The following is a 5,424-nucleotide window of genomic DNA, read 5'->3' as shown; positions in this document are numbered from 1 at the left end:
CTTTCTTTCTTTCTTTCTTTCTTTCTTTCTTTCTTTCTTTCTTTCTTCTTTCTTTCTTTCTTCCTTCCTTCCTTCCTTCCTTCCTTCCTTCCTTTCTTTCTTTCTCTCTTTCTTTCCTTCCTTTCTTTCTCTCCTTCCTTCCTTTCTTTTCTTTCTTTCTCTTCCTTCCTTCCTTCCTTTTTCCCTTTAAAAAATGGAAGTGAGAATAATAATTCACATTCATAGGCTCACAGATCTACAGCTGGAAGGAACAAAAATCTTATTTTACGGATGAAGAAACTAGGGCCTAGAGAGACGGAGCCACTTGGCGAGATAGGTAGCTAGGAAGAGGCAGAGGTGGGAGTTAGAGTCCAGGCCTCTGACTCCCAGGTCACCGCTGCCTTCCCCGCATCAGCGCTTTCCGTTCCTCACAAGCTGAGGTACAAAATATGCTCAGTTGTAGCCCCATTTTATTCAGGAAACCAAAACGAGGAAAGAGACTTGTCCTACCAGCAGACGCGACAGCTAGTAAATGTAAATGTTAGGGCTAGAACAGAAACCCAGACCCTCTGCCAGCAAACGGAAGAACAGAAGAATAGGTTTTCCTCCTTTCGAGGATAGGTGGCTAATCGGGGCCCTTGCTTTCTAGTGTTCTGTGGTGTAATACAATTTTTATTTTTAAAGATCTGCAAGGGGCAGATCTCTGCTCAGGGCTGGTCCTAGGCTAGCCTAGGAGGCTGCTGCTGCTAAATGTGACCAGGCTTTAGGCCTTGGGGACAAGACCAAGGCAATCCAGTTTGTAAAGCGACAGGAGGAGCTTTCTAATCCCTTACACACACGCACACGCGCGCGCGCACAAAGACATAATATATACATACACACACTCCTTTAGCCTCTATCATACCCACCTTCACCAGTCTGCCACTCATAACACACACACACACACACACACACACACACACACACACACACACACACACACAAACACACCTCTTCACCGGCCTCCGATCCCATTTGGAGAAGGTCTATGAGCCCCTCTAACCCCTAGATTTGCAGGAGGCTCAACTAGGAACATTTCTCCTTCCTGCCTGCTCTTACTAATGTCCCTACCAGTCATTTGGAAACGTTTAACTGACGATTGCAATTTGTATTTCTTGCCCGTTCATGATTTATGATACTATCCCCCCGCCCCCAACCGAACAAAGGGAGGGGGGAGGAGGATGAAGTCGAAGGCGAGACTTGACAGGAGGGGTAGGGTTGTACATCTTGCCAATCGGGAGCTGGGGGCTGGAAATGTCCCCGCCTCGCTTCCCTCTACTTCCCACCCCCCCCCCCCCCCCCCCCCCCCGCAGGGCTTCCCTGCCCCCACTCTGCCCGTTGCCATCAACAGCGCCTGGCGCTGATCAATTCTCATGTAATAAACCAGTGAATCCACTGGGAGCTCGGGCTCGGGGTTCCCATGGCAACCGTGACTATATACTCCAACTCTCCTCTCTGTTTCGGCTGCGGGAGGCTGCGCTGGTCCATGGAGCTGCCCGATGCTGCAGTGGCTGTCACCGTCTCCCCCGTCGCCGCTGCCTCGGTATCCACAGCCACTGCCGGCTCCGTCGCTGTAGCTGCGACCCTCTTCTTCCTCTTGGTCCTCCTCCTCGTCATCCTCATCTTCCTCCGTACGGGTCCGTTAGCCAAGGATGACTTGATTCAGAGGCGAAGCAAGAAGGACCCGGCTCCGCCGAGATCCTGACACATAGCCATCCTGCACAAAGGAAAGCTCCCCCCCTCCATCCTGCTTCCTCCAAAAGAATCTCTTTCCCAAGCCCCTGACGCAGCTGCAAATGACATTGCTTCTCGTTGCTGCTCAATCTCTTTCTCCCCTGGGCCCCCTTTTAAGGCTAAAGGCACCTGGTTTAAGGCTCTGGAAAACAACGAATGACCAGGAAGACTAGGAAAAAAGTGTTTACCGAGAGGACCAAGGAAGTTGAATTATATTGATTTTATTGATCGTGTATTATGTTCTGTCAGCGTCTGCAGACGAATAGTCTTATAGGCATACATACAAATGTTCTTCATAATCTCTTGGGCAGTCACACGTGAGAAAAAAAAAACTAAAACAAAAAAACCTGGTTTGTGGCAGACCTGGCAGAAAACATGAAAATGTCCTTACCCAGTTGTCCAAATAAAGCGATTCTGTGTGTAACTTACCAAAAGTGGAATTAAGGAAATGAGTTGATTGAGCAGTGGTGCTTTATGATGACTGATAATGACAAATACAATAGAGTGTTCTATTACTTTTCCATGTGTTTGTCAGCCCAGCCTCATTTTATCTTAGCTAAGGAGAGAGAGAGAGACAGAGACAGAGACAGAGACAGAGAGAGAGAGAGAGAGAGAGAAGAGCATTTTGTTTATTATTTTACTCTGGGATGATATGCTAAATGAAAATACATAAAACATTAGACTACTGTGACTAACAGAGTTTGTATACATATAATGTGATTTCTTGATTTCCTTATTTATCATTTTCAATAATTCCCAGAAGTGTTTTAGGTACTTGTCACGTCATCCACTTTTGCATAAAAAACTAAATCCAGAACTCAAAATTTGTCAAACAAAAGAGGAACTGGTTTCTCAGATGTTTGTCATTAAAATGTATTTGTATGGATTTTTTCAAATGTACACACAATTCAATAATTTTAAATGTTATTTTAAAAAACAACCCTTCTCAGTTGACCTTTGAGGTTTAAAAACTTTTCTTAACATTTTCAATTTCTATTCTGGGGAAAGATTTATTCCTACAATGTTGTTTTAATAAGAGTTGTTGATCATTCTGTTCGACAGTGTTCTGCTGGAAACAATTTATACTGCTGACTATTCCTTTTACCAGGATGTTTTCCTATCCACTGACAGTGAATTCTGGGAAAGATCCTTTATAAATGCACAAGAGAAGGCATGAGTCCTGTATAGCTAAGGGAGACTGGCAGACTTATTTAGATGACTCATCAATTTTATAAGCAATAGCTCAGAATCACAGACCTCAGAACTGAAAAGGACCATGGAGTTTATTTCTTTGTAATTCAAACTGATGCAATAATGTAATGAAATTATTTATACACATTGACTGGAGGCATTTCAGAGTATAAGAGCACGTTGATAAACAGCACCAGTTTAATTTACTTCCAGGCGAATAATCAACAAGTGCTTAAATCCATGAGAAATTTAATACCTTATACAATCAACTCAAAGATGCACTTTTAGTTTATGTCATCATGCTTGGAATTGATGCTGGAGGAAAAGAAGAAGAAAAAAAAACACCAAAGAAAACAGAAGTCTTACATCATTGGCCCAACTGACATCATGTTAGGAATTCTGTGGTAAATATTATACTTAATGCTTCCTTAGTGAGCCCTGTTATTACTCTCATTTTTTGCTAAAATATAACATCCCCCTTTCATCCTGAAAGAAGTATATTAGAAGAGATGTTCTAGTAACAGACTAATTAATGTAAATGTATAAAACCCAACTACCTATCTACTTCTGTGACATTTTTGCTTAAACTACAACCACCCAATTGTCTTCCATGATAGAAGGTAAACTTCTCTAGAGCTAAGATTGCTTCATTTTATTTTATCTTTCCATCACTAGCACCTAACCCAGTGCCTATCAACACAGCACTTGTCCTTAATAAATAGTCTCTAGGGGGAAACACATAAGATGTGTGATGACCTATGCCACAGAAGAGACAATAATGGAAATTGAAGTTTAAGGTTGAAACAATTAGTATTGGGTCAGGGTTGAGTGGGGGAGCTCAAAGGGAACCAACTTTTCCCAAACATTCTTGTGACCCTATTATAGAAAACTTCACATGGGGGGTGTTCCGCTATGGGTAGAATTTTGCCTGCAGGATCCTAAATCAAGGGAAAGACATAGCCAGTAATTCTAGCAGCCCTCTTTTGGAAGAAATGTTGGTTAATGTAACTGCAGTCTGGCCATGTTCATGCCAGTGAAATTCTGGCCCGAGTCAGACTTATCTTTCACAACCCACAAGTTAAAATCTAAGCCAACTGGGGTGAAAGACTGTTCAGAAGGTATGAGTAACAGCAAACAGATGGTTTTTATTTTTACCCAGGCAAGTGGAGAAGGTTCACCAGTCTGCATAATTTAACATAGAGTTAAATACACAATATTTCAGTCATTTCTAAAGCACTGATCCCAACACAAATCAACTGCTATGGATAAATGCTGACTAGATTGGCTATTCTTAAGGAGAGAATGTAACGCTCTCAGCCTCTTGAAATTCCTAACACCCTTTAAAGCTCAGCTTGGGCACCACTTCCTGTATGAAGGCCTTGTTGGCGTGTTCCATGTTTGTTCATGCTCTTCTCATGCTGGAAATACATATTTTTTGTTTATCTGTGTGCACAGAAGCTCCTTGAGGGCACAGACTTTTGTTTTTGCCCCGGCAGTGCATATATTAGATGTTTAATAAAGGCTTGCTGAATGTTTCATGAATGACACCCAATTTTAAGTGATGCTGCCTTTTAATGAAGCCAATTTCCATTCTAACTATAATTTAAAATGTTTATTCGACAAGCCACATGTATTTGCACGTCTTTTCTGAATTGAGTCAATTAATTCGGATTGTCCACTCACCACACATGTTTGGGTTTACTGGATGGACCCAGATATGGAGTCTCCTGTTCCCTGATGGGAAAGGCTAGGAAATAAAATGATCAACCTGGTAAATAAAATAAAACAAAATACTACCTCAAATTGTGCAGCTGAGTTTCTGGACATGTGGGGAAATCACAGGGATCAGTAAAGTCAGGCTGTGAAGGCTGACCCTCACCCTGTCAGAAGTAGACAGTTTTTCTTCTAATTCAGAATCACCTTATCTGAGCAGACATCAGTGGTCTGCTAGCTCAGTTGATTATATGGCTAAAGAGGCTATCCTCCCTGGCTTAATCCCCATAAGGGCCAGTTTAATTTCATTTCAACAGCTTTTATCATCTGTCTGTAACAGTCACAGCACAGGGCTAGGCACTGTTAATCTTACTTTAGTTCTTGCCACTGGTTTGTACCTGAGCTATGACTAACTCAGTTTTCTATGCCCAGGCTCACAATTAAATTCAACTCAGTTGAAACCAAATTCTCACAACTAGTGAGAAAATGAACCAAACCCCAAGGCCGATAGATTAGTAATGTCATCTTACACAAAGGGCTGCACGCTTTAAGCAAACACTGAGGGCTGGTATAACTAGAAGAGAATGTGGAACATAATGTCAAATAGCCCACATTTTAAGTAGATTCCACATGTGGATTTTTAAAGTGACAAATTTGAATTGAAAAAAAAACAAGGAGTTAATTTGTTTTGTAGAATGCAAAGTACTTTGCAAATCTTGAGGCACTGTATAAATGTCAGCTATTGTTACTTTTGGAATATGAAGCCTT

The sequence above is a fragment of the Vombatus ursinus genome, unplaced genomic scaffold (genome assembly GCF_900497805.2).
Source record: "Vombatus ursinus unplaced genomic scaffold, bare-nosed wombat genome assembly UNPS02005459.1, whole genome shotgun sequence".
NCBI lineage: Eukaryota > Metazoa > Chordata > Mammalia > Diprotodontia > Vombatidae > Vombatus > Vombatus ursinus.
Note: the sequence above shows the minus strand (reverse complement) of the source record.